The sequence below is a fragment of the Ailuropoda melanoleuca genome, chromosome 5 (genome assembly GCF_002007445.2).
Source record: "Ailuropoda melanoleuca isolate Jingjing chromosome 5, ASM200744v2, whole genome shotgun sequence".
Classification (NCBI taxonomy): Eukaryota; Metazoa; Chordata; class Mammalia; order Carnivora; family Ursidae; genus Ailuropoda; species Ailuropoda melanoleuca.
The window spans coordinates 52,667,889-52,688,857 of NC_048222.1; the positions used below are offsets into that span (position 1 = coordinate 52,667,889).

At 38.7% G+C, this 20,969-nt stretch overlaps 1 protein-coding gene across 1 annotated transcript in view; it reads left to right on the forward strand.

The window, feature by feature from the left end:
* The first annotated feature begins 48 nt into the window (after positions 1-48).
* The window catches only part of WDR72 (WD repeat domain 72), a 212,792-nt gene continuing 191,871 nt past the window's right edge, over positions 49-20,969 (forward strand). Inside the window, exon 1 of the mRNA XM_019806345.2 lies at positions 49-308. The gene's annotated coding sequence lies outside the window, so the exon portion shown is untranslated. The remainder of the gene's footprint in view (positions 309-20,969) is intronic.

The window sequence follows — 20,969 nt, forward strand, 5'->3', positions numbered from 1 at the left end:
TCCCCTAGGGCCGCGCGGTAGTTCCGCGGCTCTGCTGCCTGGGCTGCCCTGACACCTGCGGCTTCGCCACCGGCGGCTCGGGTAGGTCGGGCGTTCCCAGGGCTCGGCTCAGGCTCCCCCGTGCTAGGCGGTGGGTCTCTGCTGCGGGCTTGTGCTACAGCTAGGCTTTCCGCCCTAAGAATTCGCGCGACCTAGGCTTGGATCCTGAAGGGCTGGGAAGAAAGGTGGGCGCGCGTAGCAGTTGCTAAAACCTCCTTTTGCTCCAAGTTCTTGCACGTGGAAAATTCTCTGTTCAAACTTTTGTCCAGGTGAGGCATCAGTAGTGACCGAAGCCATGCATCTGTTAAATTGGTCTTTTCGGGTGTGTGTGTGTGTGTGTGTGTGTGTGTAGGGGTGAGGGGAGGGGGGACCTCGTTATCCCTGAAAGTGGTCCTGGGAGAGACGTCTACTCCCAGAGACCGGTAGGGGCCCACCTTTCGCTACTGAAAGAATTTCTTGGGACTCGGAAGTCGGACTTCTGTGGAACAGGAGTTGTTTGAAGCAATTTTAAAAGAAAACTAGTCCAGTGTCTGGGAAAAAGCCGGTGGACGCGGGCCAGAGCCAGATTGACCTCTAGGAGGCTGTGGGGAGCGGGGCATCTGTCGAAAACTTCCTTGTGGTGCACCTATGGCTGAGCCAGTAATAAAGACTGCAGGCACAAGACTTTGCCACTTGTAGAGTTGGACAAGGGGCAGGAAAATAAAGGGGCGGGGGGAAGATGACTGCACTGACAAAAATCTGGAAAAGTTGAAGTGGTAGGAATTCTCCCTTTAGGGAGGAGTGCTTCCTCATTCCACCCTCCTCATTCATTATAGCATTTTTGTGTGCATTTCTAAACAGCTAACTAAATGCAGACAAAACACTGTTGTACAGCAGCGTGGACTTCTTCCTTCCCCTCCCAATTTTATTCTAAGTGAGTTCAAGGTCACCTTTTGGAGACTAGGTCACCTGTTAGGAATATTTTTCCCTGAAGAAAGGGTTAGAAACTTTTGTTCCTTTCATCTTCCTTCCCTCCCCTTCCCCACCTACAGTTCCCAGCCTCCCCAGCCTCCCAGCTCGTCCCCAGGTAACATAATGCCTCACTTTCCACTCTCCTTTATTCTTACCACCTAAAAACCCGGGAAGAGGAAAGCAACCACCTTTGTCATGCAAGCACTTGCGGTTAATTTGGTCTTGTGACTCCTTGTTCCTTTGCCCTCTGGTTCCTTCAGTATTAAAATGCAGCAGTAGTGTTTTCTGTAAAGAAAACAAAAAGCTGGAGGAGAAAAGGAAACTGTCCATGAAGTGATCTAGTGAAGTGATGATTATTTTTCAAACCACAAAAATTGGGACTCTGTGTTGAGTTCCAATATTTTTACCTCCTTTTGGGAAAGATATTTTTAAATTATAATTATTTTATCAATAAAAATCAGTTGTTAAGCCTTTCCCTGTGTGTAAAATCTTAAACAGTCTCTACCCAGTGGAGTGAATACTTCAGAAATCTGAAGTTTCAGCTTATAGAGGCCAACTGGAATAGAAGTGTATTTAGGTTATGAAATAACTTCATGAAACCTTGGAAATAATGGTATTACAAATATTTCAAGGTTTCAAGATTGCTGCATTCAGCTATCTTCGTGGCTTGACAACTCACTCTTCTGTTATTTAATAATGTTACTCACAATATATGGCATCTCTTATTAGTAATTTCATCAGTGTATTATAAGGGACATCTCTGGAGCCCTGTTCTGAATGTACGGTGTAATTTCCTAGTCGTTAACATTTTTAGATTCAGTTCTGCTCTAGACTAAATTGGAGGCAGGGAGATGAGATGGGGATCGGGAATAAGAGAATCTGTGCACTGAGTTCTAGTACCAGATCATCTCTGAAGTCCTGGCAGACCCCCAGATTAACTCTGGAGTCTCATCAAGGCCCTTATATGTGTCATTGTTATCTTTAAAATAAGATTGTCTTTGGTCTTAAAGGACATTCGGGTCTCTGAATACTTCTATAGAAGGCAAATCCTCTTCCTAGAGCAAGGTGTCACTGCTCTAGAGAGTATCTCTGAGTGTTGCTTACATTTCCAGAAACCTGCTAGGCACCACCCCTGCCTGCCCCACTCAAGCAGTGTGGTGTAGTGGTTAAGGGCATGAGTTTTGGAGACTGATTATCTGTCTCTATTTCCTAGCTCTGATCTTGAGCAAGCTACTTCTTCTCCAAGCCTCATTGTCTTCATGTTTAGAATAAAGACAATAAGGCCTGGGGTCATTATGAAGAGCAGATGAAGTGATGCATATCATAGAAGCAGCAAAGTGTCAACAATTTAAAAGTCAGTAAATGATAGGAACTTTTTTTTCAACACTGACTTCCCCTCCTCTTTTTCTTTGAACAAGATGAATTTTAACCTGGAAAAGTATAAAGTCCTACACATGGGTGTTTTAACAAGGAAGTATAGGGTGAGGGAGTTGTAATTAATTGAACCAGTCAACCTCACGGTTAATTGGCTATATGTTTCCTCTGAGTCAGTGGTGAGTTGTGAGGGCCCAGAAAACAGATTTGATTTTAGACTGCTTTGGTAGAAAATAGAATGAACATCTATAGCCAAGGATATTTTTTTACATCTGCCTTTTGCTCTTTGTACAGACCTCAGAGTTACACTCAAGATGACCATTTACACACTGACTTGTCTAGGGCAACAAAGGGAGGAAAGAGGGACAACTCTTAAAGCTTTATCACATTCATTCATAACTAATACACTAATTCTTTGACTTCCCCTTTGACATTTTTTTGACCTCTTATTATATGTAAAGCTAACTGCCAAGTGGAATGCATAGAAAAAAAAGACAGGTTTCTACCTTCCAAGCATTCATAATATAGTTTAGGGTAACAGAGCAATAATTATAGCAGAGTAATAACTGGTCTGATAAAGGTAGAAAAGGGAATGCTGGGGGAAGAGGGGTGCTAAATATCAGCCAGAGGATGCTCAGAGGAGTTAAAATTTAGTTCCAGTTCGGAGATTCCAGTTTTGTACAAGTTTGCCGAGTTTGTACAAATGCTGAGAAAGAGCTTTCTGGGCCAAGGGAAAAATGTGTGTGAAAGTAGGACAGGGTGAGAGAGCATGACAAACACAAATCATGGCACACTGTCCCCATGTTGCCCCATCCTTTCCTGGCTACAGGACGTTAGTAAATTATTTTGCTTCTCTGAGCTTTAGTTTCCCCAAACATAAAATGAGGGTCATATATTACTTTACAGTATCGGGCACTGATTTAATCTTCAAGTCTCTCCTATGGGGTGTTTACTTTTTAACTTTGTTGGAAGACTTAGTTGCATATAAAACACGAGGGTGTCTGACGTACAGGTGACAGTCACTATGGTTTTGTCTACCATCTCCTCCTGAGTACAGAAAACACTAATCTAGCCTTGAGTGTAGACAGGATTTATGACTTTCACGCATGTTCTAACTGTTCTTACTGTTCAGAATAAAGTATGAAGTTCTGTGTTCTTCCACTACCACTAACTACCCCATCCCCAACCACTGCAGGCTTTCCTTCATCACACCAAGGCTGTGTTGCTAGCCTCCTTTTAGGGTCAGGCTCTCTAAAAGGAGTTCTGCCCACATTGAGAGTTCTTTGCTAGCAAAGGTTAGCATTCCTACATTGCAGGATAGGATCTCTGACCATGCGTGTTAGGCCCTCCTTGAGGCTTGTTGTTTCTGTCTAAGCTATTGCAGTGCATCTTAACAAAAATTTATATGGGGAGGGGATACTGAAAATTGATTATTTATTTAGGAGTACCAAAATGCAAACTGAACATTTTGAGAGGAATTTATATGGGGAGGGGATACTGAAAATTGATTATTTATTTAGGAGTACCAAAATGCAAACTGAACATTTTGAGAGGAATTCTTTATAGGATTTTATCCTCTTGTGATTTAGCTTTAAAATTCTGTTGAATTTGGGAGACTTTGCCTCAAAATCCAACTCGATCATGCTTGAGTTATCCCTCTTGCAAACGTTGTATAAATTTGCTGAACAACTGAATATCTAGAGTGAACCCATTAAGACCCTTTCTCACGTGGATTTCAAAGGGAAGACCTCAGGCTGTTCTGTTGAAAAGCCATACCAAGCAGGGAAAATTTCCACAAGCCATGTAGATAGCAAAAGAATTTAACTACTTTCAATTTCAGTCATTGTAAGGAAAAATAGTTGCCAGACACAGGCAAGCCTGTTTGCTATGGAAGGCCTACATCAGGCCAGGGATTGGCATTCTCACTAGGCCACGCAGACTTGGGCTTGAGTAAGAACTTTTTGAGGGAATTGTTGTTTTCAGTCATTCATTTAGCAAATATTACTTTGATTTCATCAGTTAATTTCAGTATTTTATTATCTGTGCTGTGCATGCAGAATGCTGAGTTTAATTCAAGATCCTTAACCTCAAGTACAATAAGAACATTTTGGAGAGATGGTTAAAATTTGGATTTCTGAGGGCACCTGGGTGGCTCAGTTGATTAAGTGTCTGCCTTTGGCTCAGGTCAAGATCTCAGCCCTACTTGGGGCTCTCTGCTCAGCAGGGAGTCTGCTTCTCTCCCCCCACCCCATGCTTGTGCGCGCTCTCTCTCTGAAATAAATAAAATCTTTTTAAAAAATTCAAATTTCTGGCCCTTATGCCTTAGAGATTCTGATGTATTACATACATCCTGAGGCCCAGGAATCTGCATGTTAATAAGTCCCGTGCTGCTGCTGATGCTGATGGGTGCTTTTTCTTTTTTTAACCAGTGTTCTTCAGCAATGCTATATGTACACATTTACATACACTCTTTGGTGAACAGTGTAATTTTTCTAGGCCTTGTCATTATTGTTAAAGTGTCTACACAGATCCAAACTCTAGTCCACTCCCTATTTTATCCAAGTCAACTTACCTTTTTGTTGTTGTTTTTAATTCATAAAATAGGGACTTGGATTTCTATAATTTTCTACTCGATTCCTTAATTTGATGCTTTTCTCTCTTTGAATATGACATCCAGATTAAAAGCATCACAGATAAAGATCTTTCTTTGAAGAAAGGGACTGTTTACCCAAAGTCCTATGAAATCCTTAGACTCCTTGGGGTATCAATACACCCACTTTCTTTAGTACCACCTTTTTGCGTTAAGAATTATAACGGATTGGTGATTTCAAGAGTATGAAGGTGAGAAGATCTGGTTTATAAAAAGCTGGTTAGATACTAAGCTACCTTTTTAAACATTTTTTAAACTATGGATATAAATTACTAGTTGGATATTTCAGTAATTGAACCTCTCTTTGAGAAGCCTTCCTGGATTCCTTCCCCAGACAGGGTTAACTTTAGCCTCCCCTTTGCACCCCATATGCCTAGTGGGAACCAGGCCTCAGCCCTACTCACTCTGTGGTGATGGAGGTTCCATGGTCTGTCCACATGGTGGGCCAGAAATAAGGCCTTCCTCCCAGTCTTGAGTGGTGACCAGTAGGTGCTTCATAAATATTTGCTAAGCGAATTAACTGCCACTTGCAAAACTACTGTCAAAACAATTCAGTTATTTTCTATAACCCGTTTCATAATTTTCTCCTCTTTTTAAAATGTGAAAACCTCTATGCTAATTCTGTGTTTGCCTTTGAGAAATACAGTGTATTTAGTTGTAATCATTATTTAGAAATTGAAAATAAAAATAAGTGTTCATAGCATTGTATTTATTTTTATTTTTATTTATGTATTTCTTTTTAGTTAGAAACAGTGACTGTGATTCCTAATAATCCATCACGCCACATGGGCACACAGACACTTATTTTTCTACTTCTTGAGGTAATAAAAGGTGAGCATGTGAAGCAACATTTTCATGTGCATTTTGATTTCCTTTTGAACAATAAATGCAAACAGGAAGAGCTTCAATTCTTTTTTTTTTTTTTTTTTTTTTTGTGCACTGAGATCACAGAGATAAACCAAGTCAGTGCAACTCTCTTGAATAGCTAATGTCTGTCGCCTGGAGAAAGAGAAAATTATTTTCTGCCCTCTATGTTGATGTGTATAGAACATGTGTTCTGAGTAGCTGCTATTTTCACTGCCTCTTTTTCCAGTTGAAGTGCAACATAAACTATTTTAATTAATATTGTGTCACCAAAAGGGATTGAAATAGCCAATTGAATTCTACCAAGATAGAGTCTTTTGATGAAAACATATCTTTATTGATTGTGGACAAAAAAAAATCATTCTTAAAATGAAATCCAGAGAAAAATCATATCCCTCAGAGAAAATTTCTGAGTGGCAGGCTGAGATTAACATCATAAAATTGAATTTGTGCTGCAAGCCTTTGATGTAATCAGCAGCTGGGAGATGGTGTTGCCCTTGCTGTGCTCCCTCTGATTGTAGTGAATTATTGTGTAGAATGAAATAAGTGTTTCTGGTGTCCCTCCTCCAAGAAATACAAACAAGGTATTACTAGGTAGTTTCTTGCTAGTTAAAATGGGTTGGATCGATTCCAAGCCTCTTGGGCTCTCATACACCCATGAACTATAGGAGTTGGGCATTTATTTATGGCCTGGAGACAGAATTTCTTGATGCCACTGGACAGTGACTTCTTTGGTCAATAAAAACCCAGCAGAACAGAGACCACGAGAGGAATCCTCCTTGCCAAGGATTTTTTTTAGAGTAAGCAGAGGCCAGGGTATGTTGAAAAGTTCCATAGCTGCATGGAGGTCCAGTCTAGCCCTTGCCTGTCTCCCTTAGCTACCTCTTGTAACATACACTGCATTGAAATCATTGCAGTACGGCAGTCTCACTGTGTACTAAGAGTCCTTTTCCATGATACCAGGGTTACAGTGGGGTTTTATTTTGTTTCTGTATTAAATCCTCATGCTTAGAAAACATGCTTGCCCGCACATGTACTCCCACACATGTAATGAATAGGTTTTGTAGATGAAGCAGAGAAAATCTACTCATGTATTTACCTTCAGATTCAAGAGTGATTTGGCCCCTTAACCACTCCTGTGGTTGAACCTGAGTTGTTTTTGTTTTGTTGTGTCTTTAGAAAATAGGACTGATTTGTCTGTAAACAGAAGCCGTAAACTGTAAGCCATCAGTAGGTAGTGGTGCCTTTGTGTGTAAGCTCACTCTCAAGCCCTGTGAGAAGTGAGATGGGCCTTGCAGTCAGACAGATCCAGTGATGTAATCCTAGCCTAGGGATTTAGATTCACCAGGTCTCCTTTTCCTAATATGATCAGTGGTGAGTGTGACAGAAAATCTACAAAAATAAGAAGACTGGCTGCAAACGGCTCATCTCCTGTGTCTTGAATTAATGCTAAGAATGGGCTGGGAGTCCCAGGAAATACCTGTTTTTAAAAACTGAAATTTTCAGTAAGGCTAAAGTCCCTTTGGATTATGACCCTCAACTCGTGTCCGTCCTCTACCACTCTCTCCAAACCACCAGGAATTCTGCATTCATAAGCCTTTTTTTAAAAATCTATCTATCCATCTATCTATTGTAAGCCTTCTTGATGTAATTCTGTTTTGGTCAAGCTTCTGCTGGGGTCCCGGAAGGCAAAAGGATGGGTTTGCAGTCCTTCCTGGCTGAGGCATTCCTGTTTTGTGGGCAAAGTCAGAAAACACCAGAATCATGGGCCGTAGGGAGGCTTCTCCAAACAGGACTTGTTTACATAGCTCCGTATTTCTGCCTGTGGGAGTGCCTTCCATCTGTTTTTCTGGGAGGAAAGGATGTCATAATGGCTTTGGACTGACTTCCAGTGTCAGCTTGTGCTGAAGTTGGGAGAAGCGAAGTAAATATCAGGACCAAAGGAGACAACTGGGCCATGGGAAAACACCTAATTTTTCTAAGAACCCTTTGCCATCAACTGCTATGGGATTAAGGTGTGGTTTGGTCTTGTACCTGAGGGATACTTGTCCCAGCAAACTTTGCATCAGTTATTTACGTGCTTATGACTTAACTCCTAGGTTGTGAATTCTTAGAGGTCAGGAATCTGTGGGTTCTTTTTTCCTTTTTTTTTTTTTTTATTAATTTGGGCTTTCGATAAATACCTGTGGAATGAATAAAATGAATATACGATTTCCTCAGGGAATCTATAATATGGATTGAAAGGAGACTTATACAAAATAAGTAGAAAAGAAAATTTGGTATATGACTGATTATGTGATTTAGACTAAAATTTAAGTATGTATCTCAAGAATAGTAATATATATTGTTAAGAGCTTCGTTCTGACTTGAAAGAAACAAAATCTGGGGTGCCTGGGTGGCTCAGTCAGTTAGGCAACTGCCTTCGGTTCAGGTCATGATCCCGGGGTCCTGGGATCCAGCCCCATGTCCCATGTCAGCTCCCTGCTCAGCGGGGAGTCTGCTTCTCCCTCACCCTCTGCTCCTCCCCCCCCCCAGCTTGTGCTCTCCTTTCTTTCTCTCTCAAATTAATAAATAAAATCTTAAAAAAAAAAACAAACCAAAATCTATCAGTCAGGTGGTGTATTAGTTGTTAGCGCCGTCATAACACAGTACCACAAACTAGAGTGGTTTAAGTGACGGAAATTTATTATCTCACAGTTTGAGAGGCTGGGAATCTGAAGTCAGGTGTCGGCAAGGTTGTTTCTTTCGGAGGGCTGCGAGGAAGAATTTAAGAGCTCCTCACTAGCTGCTGGTGGTTTGCTGGCAATCTTTGCCATTCCTTAGCTTGTAGAAGCATCACCATGTTTCTGCACTCATCTTCACATCTCTCTCCCTGTGCACCTCTGTCACCAAAGGTCCTACTGTTAAATGGGTGCCAGTTTTATTGGATTCGGCCCCACCCTAATCCAGTAAGAGCTCATCTCTTCACTTAATTAATTATATCTGCAATGACCGTGTTTCCAAATAAGGTCACATTGAGGTACTGGGGATTAGGACTTCAACATGTAAGTTTTGGTGTGGGCTCAATTCAACCCATAATGGATGAAAGATGATAGATTTTGTTCTACTTTGACAATTTGGTACCTTTGGAGTTTTACCTTCATCTTTTCTGAATTCACTTACTAGATGGAATTTACTGTAAATTATGAATAATAAAAGATTATAAATGACAAGAATTCTGCTTATGGTTCCACTATTTACTTAGCAGGATTTATATGCAGATTTTGAGATTGAAAAAAGCCTTTTAATAATAGCAGCTAACACATATCGAATGCTTACAACAGAATGTAATGATTTCTATGGATTATCCCATTTAAATCTCATATCAGCCCTATTCGATTGATATTATTACTTATTTAAATTTTACTGATGAGGAATCCAATACACAGTTGTAAAGTAACCTACCTGAGGACATTCAGTAGTAGAGTTGGCATTCAAATACAGGCTGATTAATTCCAGGACCTCAACACTGGGTACATGCTGTTTCCTTAGTCTTATTACAACAGGTAAGGTAGATATATTTTTCCATTTCATGGGTGAAAAAAGTTTAGTGTAACCAGGAACTTGCCTGGGGCACAAAACCAGGTTTTGTGTATAAGGTTTAGGGTTTGGACTTAGGTGTTCTCTCCCTGGGGGAATCCTTCCCATGTTTGATTTCAAGCTCCACTTGTATTTCCTCCACAAATACACTTGGGTTTACCTTACAGAGTACTCATTACACTGTTGGTGATGCCAAACATGCCTGTGTCCTTAGACACCATTGAGCATCTTGAGATATGTGACTTTGTCTGTCTTGTGTATATCCCTAAATCTTGCATAGTCTCTGTCACATAGCAGACACTCAATAAATATTTGTTAACTAAATGTATATTAAGTAAAGGCAAAGGAAAGGGGCCAAGAAAAAAGGAAAGCAGCTGAGGATACAAGAAATAAGGTTAATGAAAGGAGTAACTGAAGTGACAGAAGATGAAATTTGGAATAGGATAAAAATGTTATTATAGGAGATCAGTATAGGTACCTTAGAAAAGTAAGCTAAAACTAAGGAAAAGATGCAAGATGTTAACATGACGAGAGGAAGGTCATGTTTAAGTGCCTTGATTTTCTTGGTTAATTGGAAGGAAAGATCAAGTTCAGAGTATTGGTGTGTAAACTGTTGCCTGGGTTGGGGAGAGGTTTTGAAGGGGTAGAAGAAAAAAACTACAGTATGGTAACGGGTAGGAAACATATTTCCCAATATGATTTTAGGTAGTACATGGCAAACATTTATGTTCATAGACAAGTATTTATTTTAATGTGCATTTTGAAAAAAAAAAAAACTTACCAGCACATCAGACTCCTTGATTTTATGGATATTAATGATAAAATAATTTTATTTTTATTTATTTTTTTAAAGATTTTATTTATTTATTTGAGAGAGAGAGAGCACAAGCAGGGTGAGGGGCAGAGGGAGAAGTATACTCCCCGTCAAGCAGGGAGCCCGATGTGGGCTAGATATGGGGCTCTACCCAGGACTCCAGGATCATGACTTGAGCCGAAGGCAGAAGCTTACCAACTGAGCCACCTAGGAGCCCTAATAAAATAATCTTAAAGGGGACTCTTAAATCACTTATTTATTCTATTAATTTGATACTAAAAATGAAATGAATTAATTTAAAGAAATATGTTAGCCAAACAGTTTTACAGATTATATTACCAAAAACAAAAACAAAAACGCAAAACCGCTCAAGATTGGAAATAGGTTTTCAGAATTCACACACTCACACACACAAATTATTCTACCTAATAGCAGGAATACTTAGTTAAAATTCATCATAAGATGACTCAGTGGTAAATACTTTGAGGTCAGGGACTGTGTTTTTCTTTTTCTTTTTTTTTTTTTAAGATTTTACTTATTTATTTGAGAGTGTGAGTGAGAGAACAGAAGCAGGGGGAGCAGCAGAGGGAGAGGAAGAAGCAGACTCCCTGCTGAGCAGGGAGCCCAATGTGGGGACTAGATCCCAGGACACTGGGAAGCATGACCTGAGATAAAGGCAGCCAGCTAACCCACCGAGCCACCCAGGTGCCCCAGCACTGTTTTTCTCATTGTGTTCTCTGCAGCCCAACCCACCACTTAAATATATTTGGTTCTCAATAAATATTTGTTGAATTTATTTAAGAATGGACAAGTACAGTGGCATTTTTTTTGTTCATGTTACATATACATAGGTTAAAAAAAAGTTTTGACTAAATATTCAGAGTTTGTAAAATAAAGGGGAAAAATCTACTTCTTACAGCTAGGCAAGAGGATTGGAATTCCATGAAATTGTTACTGATTGAATATAAATAAAAGTGAAGGAGCCACCAGGAAAGAAATGAGTTGTCCTTCTCATGTTTGTTTTACCAGCCTAATGCTCATCTCTTTGACAGTGACTATAAATGGAACACTCTTGGCATTAATTTGGCTGTGTGAGCTCTGTTTCACTACAGCTTAATGAGCCAGGCGGTGAAGTTGGAAGGTAGTGTTTGTGAAAACCTTTGACCCACAAGGCTGGGATTGCTGTAAGCTCTGATGGAAAACTTCATCTCTATAGTGATAGGAGTGTGATTCCTTGGCTGGTTTGTTTTACACACGTTCATGGGTGCTTGGAGTTCAGAGATTTTGCATTATCTGTTTAATTCATTCCTTTATCTCTGGCTTATTTTACCGTTGACTTCACCTGCTAAGGCATTCCCTACCTAGTACACATTACTTTCCAGAGTTTCCCAGGAAGTGGTTAATCACTCAATAGTAACATTTTGGAGGAGGTTGGCTTTGATGTTGGTTAGGGGTTAATTCTGAAATAGTCAAGCTCCACTGGGTAGACCAAGTAGAATTTTGTGTTATTTAAATATGCCTAGGGCAGTCTTTTGACTTAGTAGAAACATTTTTTTTAACCTTTTCTAAGGAGTGATCTGATTACAATCTGTTGATAAAATAAGACCTTTTGCTTCGGGAACACCTGCAGACAGGTTTGGGCAGACAAGGCTTCTGCTGAGACCAGCTGGGCAGGAACCCCTTGGTTCCTGTGGACTCCTGAGGCTGCTTGCTCCATATTCCTGGGGGTTAAAGTAGCCCTCACTGCGGCCTACCCTGACACCCACAGATTTCCTCTCCAGGCTACTTCTACTACTTGTTCCTTCTTAAAGCCCTGTGTGGCCCCCCTTTTACTGTCCCTTACTAGCTAGCTGTGTGATGTTGGCCAAACTACTTCGCTCTGATCTCCAATCTCTCTATTTTTTCAGCTTCCTTAGGGTAAAAATTTGCATGCGATAAACTGCGTTCACTTCAAGTGTACAGTATGATGGATTTTAATGCTCCAAGCGCTTTAACCTAAACACTAAAATTATAAACAAAATTCCCTCTGGGCTCACAATGAAGGAAAGAATCATGAAATAATTTATTTGGGTCCCTCAGCACCCACATATTGAGTTTTGAAGAAAGTCGTTGGGATCCCCGTCCACTTTGGAAGTGGGATTCTGGGCAGTCGTAAAACTATGTAAGCAGCAGATCTGAGATTCAAAACCAGATCTGTTTTATCCCAAAGCTTAGATTGTTAACTGCTATACTGTTTTTATTTTCCTCACATATGTTTACTTTGGTCAGGAGATTGTTTTCAGAATTCATGCTGAGGACTTTACCATTTGTATTTTTTTTTTTGGTTGGCTGTCCTCAGTCAAGGGGTTCCAGATTTGTGTCTGTCTTCGAGGCTGGTGAGGCAGAGACTCAGTGTATGGGCATGTCCCTGAAGTTAGTTATGACAAGGTAAACAATTCCAGTGTCCAGTAGACACCAGCCACAAAACCATATTTGCATCATACTCATTATCTTGCTAGCCCCAGACAAGTCAGAGAAATAAAAACAAATTGTTATAGGGAAGAGGATGAAGGTGAGAAGGATGGGGCTGTAATGGTCCCTTTTTTTTTTCTTACACTTGCTAGGTATCTTATTTGTGGAGAAAGGACCAGGAGTGTGTTAGCCCGACTTTTATTTTTTATTATTTTTTTATTATTTTTTAATTTTTTTATTATATTATGTTAGTCACCATACAGTTACATCCCTGGTTTCTGACGTAAAGTTCGATGATTCATTAGTTACGTATAACACCCAGTGCACCATGCAATACGTGCCCTCCTTACTACCCATCACCAGTCTATCCCATTCCCCCACTCTCCTCCCCTCTGAAGCCCTCAGTTTGTTTCTNTCCTCCCCTCTGAAGCCCTCAGTTTGTTTCTCAGAGTACATAGTCTCTCATGCTTTATCCCCCCTTCTGATTTCCCCCCTTTCTTTATCCCCTTCTTCCCCTACTGATCTTCCTAGTTCTTATGTTCCATAGATGAGAGAAATCATATGATAATTGTCTTTCTCTGCTTGACTTATTTCACTTAGCATTATCTCCTCCAGTGCCGTCCATGTTGCAGCAAATGTTGAGAATTCGTTCTTTCTGATAGCTGAGTAATATTCCATTGTATATATGGACCACAGCTTCTTAATCCAGTCATCTGTTGAAGGGCATCTCGGCTCCTTCCATGATTTGGCTATTGTGGACAATGCAGCTATGAACATTGGGGTGCATATGGCCCTTCTCTTTACTACGTCTGTATCTTTGGGGTAAACACCCAGTAGTGCAATGGCTGGGTCATAGGGTAGTTCAATTTTTAACTTTTTAAGGGACCTCCACACTGTTTTCCAGAGTGGCTGTACCAACTTGCATTCCCACCAACAATGTAGGAGGGATCCCCTTTCTCCACATCCTCTCCAACAATTGTTGTTTCTTGCCTTGTCTATCTTTGCCATTCTAACTGGCGTAAGGTGGTATCTCAGTGTGGTTTTGATTTGAATTTCCCTGATGGCTAATGATTTTGAACATTTTTTCATGTGTCTGTTAGCCATTTGTATGTCTTCATTGGAAAAGTGTCTGTTCATATCTTCTGCCCATTTTATGATTTGTTTATTTGTTTCTCGTGTATTGAGTTTGAGAAGTTCTTTGTAGATCTTGGATACCAGTCCTTTATCTGTGGTGTCCTTTGCAAATATATTCTCCCATTCCGTGGGCTGTCTCTTAGTTTTTTTGACTGTTTCCTTGGCTGTGCAGAAGCTCTTTATCCTGATAAAGTCCCATAAGTTCATTTTATCTTTTATTTCTCTTGCCTTTGGAGATGTGTCGTGAAAAAGGTTGCTCTGGCCGATGTCATAGAAGTTGTTGCCTATGTTCTCCTCTAGAATTTTGATGGATTCCTGTCTCACATTGAGGTCTTTCATCCATTTGGAGTTTATTTTTGTGTATGGTGTGAGAGAGTGGTCAAGTTTCATTCTTTTGCATGTAGCTGTCCAATTTTCCCAGCACCATTTATTGAAGAGACTGTCTTTTTTCCACCGGATGTTTTTTCCTGCTTTATCAAAGATTAGTTGCCCAAAGAGCCGAGGGTCCATTTCTGGGTTCTCTATTCTGTTCCATTGGTCGATTTGTCTTTTTTTGTCCCAATACCATGCTGTCTTTGTGATCACAGCTTTGTAGTATAGCTTGAAATCTGGCATCATGATGCCCCCAGCTTTGTTTTTCCTTTTCAACAGTTCCTTGGCGATTCGGGGCCTTTTCTGGTTCCATACAAATTTAAGGACTATTTGTTCCAGTTCTTTGAAAAATGTCCTCGGTATTTTGATCGGGATAGCATTGAAAGTGTAGATTGCTCTGGGTAGTATGGACATTTTAACTATGTTAATTCTTCCAATCCATGAGCATGGAATATTTTTCCATCTTTTTATGTCTTCCTCAATATCTTTCAAAAGTGATCTATAGTTTCTAGGATATAGGTCCTTTACGTCTCTGGTTAAGTTTAATTCCAAGGTAATGTATGGTTTTGGTGCTATTGTAAATGGGACGGATTCCCTAATTTCTCTTTCTTCAGTATCATTATTCGTGTATAGAAATGCAACTGATTTCTGAGCATTGATTTTGTATCCTGCCACCTTACTGAATTGTTCTATAACTTCTAATAGTTTGGGAGTGGATTCCTTTGGGTTTTCCATATAGAGTATCATGTCATCTGCTAAGAGGACATTTTGACTTCTTCTCTGCCGATTTGGATACCTCTGATCCCTTTTTGTTGTCTGATTGCTGTTGCAAGGACTTCTAGTACTATGTTGAATAATAGTGGCGAGAGTGGGCATCCTTGTCGTGTTCCTGATCTTAAGGGAAAGGCTTCCAGCTTTTCCCCATTGAGAATAATGCTTGCAGTAGGCTTTTCATAGATGGCTTTTATGAGATTGAGAAATGTACCCTCTATTCCTACACTCTGAAGGGTTTTAATCAGGAAAGGATGCTGTATTTTGTCAAATGCTTTTTCTGCATCAATTGAGAGGATCATATGGTTCCTGAGTCTTTTCTTGTTGATATGATGTATCACATATAGATTTGCGAATGTTCAACCACCCTTGCATCCCAGGGATGAATCCCACTTGGTCATGATGGATAATCCTTTTAACGTACCATTGGATTCTATTAGCCGGGATCTTGTTGAGGATTTTGGCGTCCATATTCATTAGGGAACTAACTCGGTCTGTAATTCTCATTTTTGATGGGGTCTTTGCCTGGTTTGGGGATCAAGGTAATATTGGCCTCATAGAATGAGTTTGGTAGCTTTCCTTCTGTTTCTATTTTTTGAAATAGCTTTAGGAGAATAGGTATTATTTCTTCTTTGAATGTTTGGTAGAATTCCCCAGGAAAACCGTCCGGTCCTGGAGTTTTGTTTTTTGGAAGGTTGTTTATCACTGACTCAGTCTCTTCATAATTAATTGGCCTGTTTAAAAAATCAATTTCTTCCTGTTTCAGTCTTGGTAGTTTATAGGTTTCCAGGAATAGCCCATTTTTTAAAGGTAGTGGAGGCCATGTAGGAGCTCGAATTCCCAAGGGGTTTTATTGTTGCTGTTTTGCTTGACTTTTTATTTCTTGTTTATTTGTTTGTTTAAATTTTTCAAAGAACTACCAAAATAATAAAGACTTTGTTTAGCAGATTACTAAGACTTTCTAGAAGGTAAGTCTGTGTTGTCTTTGTCCTGGTGTGCAGGGGGAGAATTCTGGATGGGTTGGTGGGAGACCTGGTTCTGGTTCTCACTCAGCTGCTCTCTTTGAAGTGGGCTCAGTAAGCAGCTCTCCTGGGCTTTCATACTCTCATCTGGAGAGCAGTGACTGTGATCTTCAAGGCTCCCTTGTGGGCATGGCATAGGATTGCCAGTGGCCCTAGGATGCCTACAGGACATCCGGTTAAATTTGAATTTCAGATAAACAATAAACAATTTTTATAAGTATGTTCTATGCAGTGAAAGTATTCTTTGGTGTAAACATGACCCCAAAATATTGCCTGAGATACACTTATCCTAAAAAAAAAATGTATTTGTTCTTTATCTGAAATTCAAATTTAATTGGACATCTTGCATTTTTATTTGCTCAATATGGCAACCTGCTGATCTGGCATGGAGTCATTAATTTTAAGATAATCATAAGAGTTCAGGATAATAACAATTATGCATTTTCATGGCCAAATGTTTTAGTATATAACCACAGCATTGAGAAAAGAAATTGTAGTGACAGTATTGCAGAAGTAGGGAAGGAAATCACACACTAGGAAAGCTATTGCTAGAAAGTAGTTGTCACATTCTCTGCCCATTATGTAAAATTATAGTGATTTATAGCCTCATTCATTCATTCAGTAAATACTGAGTGCCAGTTATGAACAAGTAATTATGGTAAGTGTTTTCTGTACAGAAATCACTTATTCTGTATAGAATCACCAATCTTCACATCAATTCTCCAAGGCAATTATTTTCTTCATTTTGTAGATGAGAAAACTGAGACTCAAAGAGTATTTGATAGCCATGATGGGAAGAAAAAGACAAGATTTATCTGACTCTTTTATTTTCTTGCCTCTTTTCTTCACAATAAACTATTTTAAACTAAGTTAATGGAGATGGTAGTCTGCTAAATATAACCTAATGATGAACCGATACTGAGAAATTTTATCATTTTCATCCATTTCAGCGGCACACAAAGATGGATGCCAGGGTGATTACTTCCCCCCAAAATATAAGTTGTACCAGAATAAGAAAGTCATACCACCTTTCCTCTGCTTTCTCATCAGCAAAATTAAGATTTGAATTCAACATCTTTAAAATTTCTTCTAGTTGCAGTGAAATCTTGCTCCATTTTTAAGGTGAAATGCAGTCTTAATTTAAGGAATATTTATTGACTGTCATGTAGGTGGCTAGCGCTGTGCTAGGGACTAGGGATCAAACAATGACAAGACATACCCATCCTTCGCCAGCCGCGATTACGGTGTTGCAGATGTTTTACCCCTTGGTGATTGAAGAGCTCCGGTGGGTTTGGGAGGCTATCCTGAAGCTCGCATTGTTGGAGTAGCTCACCCTTTGCTGTTTTTACCTAAGAATATATTACTTAAAAACATTTTTTCTTGAAAATGAAACAACTGGGAGTTCCCCTGTGCTCATCATGTGAATTTGTGCTGTTGTTATTGGCTGTCAGCATGGCTGCATCCATCAGATAGGCTTATTGCTTAGTTATGAGTATGGCTTTCCAAACTCTATAATGCCTTGGACCTTTTCCAGCTTTAAATTATTCATGTTATTTGACAAATTTTACTTAATTCACTGTTTCTCACCCCTTTATCATGTCAAGGCATAAACACAGAAAATGATTATCTTTGTACACACACTGGGTTGAGGGTTTCAATTTCTCTTACCTCTCCTATCAGCTATTCACAACCCAGTATGTGTCATGGCATACAGCTGGGAAACTCTGATTTATTTAATTTCTGTCATGGTTTCAGAAAAGAGGCACGGAGAACTCTACTGTTGAAATCCTGTGTTTATGAGAATGAAAACAGTAAAATTCTGCATATTTACTACAAAGTGTTGGGGGCATTCATCTGATAAAGATTCTTCTGTGGACATCCAGCTGTCACTAGTACTTTAAAAATCAATATTATATTAATATTAATTGATATTAAATATGAAAACTAACATAAGTATAAAAAGGGGAAAATTACAACAATTTCACTGGTTGTGGTTTTTTCCTAGAAAGTAAGTATAATTGTAAACTCCATGAATTTTGAACGACTAAAAACCATTTGTAACTAATAGTCTGAAATCTCTTACTTAGAAACAAAATGTTGAAATTATAAAAAACAGTTTGACTTTATTAACCATAAAAGGTAGGAAATCTAAATGTGTCACAGAAGTAGTTTCAGCCTTATCTGACATCTACCTAAAGTTTAATCTATTAAATATTACATATGTAAATAACATGTTTAAATTGAATATTATGTTCTTTTTTCAGTTAGGTTTAAATTGAATTTGTCTTTGTATATATTTAAACTGCATCAAAACCAGCTTTATAATACACACTTTGATAATTACTAGATTTAAAATAACATTTTCCTCAAAATTATGTTTTTCATTTATACTATTTAGAAATGATAAAATTATATATATATATATTATTGACAGCGGTTTTGAGAGACTATATGTTATTGAAGAAGGGGGCAAAAACAAAAGGAAGGGACAGCTGGAACATCAACTACTTTCTGTGGGTCACAACACAGGCTCTGTGTTCTCATAAGCCCTTGGATGTGTCCAGAGTGCTTGTTACTTACGTAGTACTGAGGCCACGTTGGGACATTGGGTGGGATGGATATATATATATATATATATATACTGTATACCTAGTGAGTGAGTCATTTACATGGGTTTTTTCCCAAAGAATTTAAAACTGTGGGTTGTGAGCTTCTTGAAGGCCATTCATCTTCTCATCCTGAAAATCCATTGTGATATGTGATATCCGGGTAGGCTGCTGTTAAAAATTTGTGTAGAAATTATTTGAGAGTCACCAAAGAGTAGAGTTGTGTGTGTATGTGTTTATGTGATTATTTTTAATACTATACTGATTATATGATGAAATATTGATCATATTGCTTATATAAATTACAAAACATAATATCAAAGTATAAAATGTTGTACTTGGTACTGTGACTAGATCCAAATGAAGGACATTTATTTGCCCTTTATAATAGAGTCTGTAACTTTATCCCTGGCCATGGAAGTGTTTGGTTTGGTTTGGTTTGGTTTGGTTTGGTTTTTGAAGTTACTTTTTTTTTCTCCAATGGGAGTGTTTATTTTAAATTGCCTTTAAATCGACCAGATTTAGAAGTCATTAAAGGCCTGTAAACACCTATACATAGTCGTGATTTAGACATTCCGAACTATCATTCAGGCATTCAAATTTGGAATACAGGAACTATAAATTGAGGGCTGTGATAGAGATTTGTGATCCCTTTCCAAAGCTTTTAAAACTTGTCTAGACACATAATTATTTGCAGTAGGGCAGTATTCCTCTCCATATCACAGGGTGTCTGTCACTTAGAGACTCTACGATAGACTGTTGTTGTTTTTTCCTTAGAGGTTTTTTTTTGATTACCAATTTCTGGGGAATTGTATAGGGTCTCAGGTTGTGGATTTGTTCTTGCCCCTGTTGATAACAAAGCACTGCGTTGCTGGATTTACTTTTTAATTTAAAAAAGGAGAGAGAAAAAAGAGAGTTTGGGAAAAAAGTGACTTCTGAGATGTACAACCTTCTAATCAGTTACTTACTCTTCACTGTATGGTTTGCTTAGACTCTCAGAATCTCAAGAGTTAGAAGTGATCTTAAGAGTTAATCGAGACCACATTTCTCATTGCTGACTTACAAGTGAGAGGGATTAGATTAATGATCCCTAAGACCACATCTTGCCATAAATTCTAGATTTATGGGAGTTTATAAAATATGAGTAATAAGTACAAGGTATAATGATAGCATAATTTGTATATTTATACACATATACTTTTATTTATATCATTGAATTTATTCCTAATAAGAATACTGAAATGTAGGCAGTGCAGGTGATAGTGTCATTTTACTACCTATTAACTTTATAATCTGGATATAAAGATAATTTTGGCAGCCCTAGAACTAGGTCTCTGAATTCCAGGTCTGTTTTCACTGTATTTAGCAATCTAGATTATTCAGGATGAATTCTGGTTGAGCTCTGATTTCCTGTGGCTTTGGCCTTGGTGCTTTTTGTTTTCTAATTTGGATGTGAATCTTATGACTTTTAAAGGTTTTAATCTATGAAATTCTGGACTTACTTGATTTTCTAAATTCCAAGTGCCTTGTATTTTGTTAGGTATTAAACATTTTCCTGGGTGGACACTTGACTAGACCTGAGTTTTCAGACTACAGTGTACATTCCCATTCATGTATTTATTCTTTCAACAAATAGTTATCAAATTCCTGCCTGTCGTAAATAAATCCTTTTCTGGGCCCTGAGGATATAGCAATGGATAAGACAGACAGAGGTCCCTGCCTTAGGGGGATTTAAAAATCTAGTGGATTTGAAATGAATTTAATTTGAGTAAGAATAAAACAAAAATGTAGTGGTGAAAAAGTTTGATACATGGGTAACTGCTTCCATGATCCAGAAGTGTGGAGCTAAAATAACAATAATAGTAATTTGCTGAAAACCACTCTGTCTTCCACATTACAAACATGATCTCATTTCACCCTGACAATAACTCTGATTTAGGCATCATTATCATTTTTCCAGGTTAGAGATGAGAAAACGGGAGCCGGAGTGTTTAAGTGACTCACATTCAAGTCTAACCTGACTTAAAGTTTTTGGTCTTAATCAGCTCTCTCCTTTTGGACTATAGAGCTGAAAAATGATAAAGAAAATAATTTATTCAACCAAGATTTATTGTTTTCTTACGTTCAAAGCACTGTGATTCAGGCACTATAGGGAATATAATAATGATCGAGGAATGATTCCCATATTCACAAAGAATATAGAAGAAAGAAGCATCAAAATCATATAATACAATAATATTATTTAAATTTAAAATAACATTTTTCAAGTACCCACTATGGGCGAGATGTTGTACCAACCAAGGCCTGCCCTGCGTCCTTGCAGTAGTGTTTCATTTCATTAG